The following is a 1550-nucleotide window of genomic DNA, read 5'->3' on the forward strand; positions in this document are numbered from 1 at the left end:
ATTTTAAGAAATGAACTCCTTATTTCCAGAAACTAACTCCTTATTTCATGAAACTAACTCCTTATTTTGTGAAACTAACTCCTCATTTCAAGAAAATAACTCCTCATTTCAAGAAACTAACTCATATTTCCAGAAACTAACTCCTCATTTCAAGAAACTAACTCCTCATTTCAAGAAACTAACTCCTCATTTCAACAAACTAACTCCTAATTTCAACAAACTAACTCCTAATTTCAAGAAACTAACTATTTATTTCAAGATACTAACTCCTCATTTCAAGAAACTAACTCCTTATTTCCAGATTCTAACTCCTTATAATGACTTCCAGGATCTTTTCCCAGACCGGTATAAAATGGCTTCCATGCTTTTGAGAGGTTGCTGGATAAATAAAGTATTTATTGCTGTTGTGTTTTGTCCTTCAGGGCCACCGTATTAATCAATGACTGCCACCCATCCCGTTCATAATCAATAAACATAAAGTATTTTGCTTTAATTGATACATTAAATACATTTTTTTTATGTTTTGTCATCCTGGAACAGTTCTTTAGAAGATGCTAAAACATGGAGAATCGTTCACTATAACCTCCACTGATATCTGCTGATAGCAACGTGTGTGTGTGTGTCTCTCTCTGTTTGTGTGTGTGTGTGTGTCTCTCTCTGTGTGTGTCTTTTTGTGTTAATGTGTCTCTGTCTTTGGGTGTGTATCTGTGTGTGTGTGTCTCTCTCTGTCTGTGTGTGTGTGTGTGTCTCTCTGTGTGTGTGTGTGTGTGTCTCTCTGTGTGTGTGTGTGTGTGTGTGTCTGTGTGTGTGTGTGTCTCTGTGTCTTGTGTGTGTGTGTGTGCGTGTGTGGTGTGTTTGTGTGTCTGCGGTCTGTGTGTGTGTGTGTGTCTCTGTGTGTGTGTGTGTGTGTGTGTGTGTGGTGTGTGTGTCTCTCTGTGTCTCTGTCTGTGGTGTGTGCTGTGTTTGGGGTGTGTGTCTCTGTGTTGTGTGTGGTGGTGTTGTGTGTGTGTTGTGTGTGTCTCTCTGTGTCTCTGTCTGTGTGTGTGTGTGTGTGTGTGTGTGTGTGTGTCTTCAGCTCCACTCTGGTTTCATGTAGCTGTAAACTCTCCGGAGAGTAGAAGGAAGAGAAAACCGAAGAAGACGAGGATATAAACGGATGCATTACCATCTTTCTATACCGTGACTGGCTCGGAGGAGAAATTAAAATTCATAGATATGGAAATTATAGCAAGAAGCTTCTTTAAACTGCTTCTCACAGACGGATGGATGATAAAATATTCATGATGTCTCCCAGCAGATAGGAGCCGCCAAGCTCGCTCTACAGACTCTTCAGGTCTTCGTAAAACACCGAATTTGGTACAAAAACACGTCTGAGATATTGACAGTCCCCGGTTTTGGGGACCTGTCCCCGGCTGGATCTGTCCTCGGAAATGTCCCCGATTTTAGAAGCTTCATTTCAAGGAGAGGTTTTAGAAAGCCGTGTTTTACCATGCTAAAATCAGTGATTATTTACATGGAGTCTGGTGGGTTTAGCCAACGCAATTTCGCGG

The 1550-nt window shown here is 41.2% G+C and overlaps 1 protein-coding gene across 1 annotated transcript in view; it reads right to left on the reverse strand.

The window, feature by feature from the left end:
* Nucleotides 1-1550, reverse strand: part of LOC116702276 (calpain-15-like) — a 14437-nt gene that overhangs the window by 11217 nt on the left and 1670 nt on the right. The window lies entirely within an intron of this gene.

Source organism: Etheostoma spectabile, chromosome 15 (assembly GCF_008692095.1).
Source record: "Etheostoma spectabile isolate EspeVRDwgs_2016 chromosome 15, UIUC_Espe_1.0, whole genome shotgun sequence".
Classification (NCBI taxonomy): domain Eukaryota; kingdom Metazoa; phylum Chordata; class Actinopteri; order Perciformes; family Percidae; genus Etheostoma; species Etheostoma spectabile.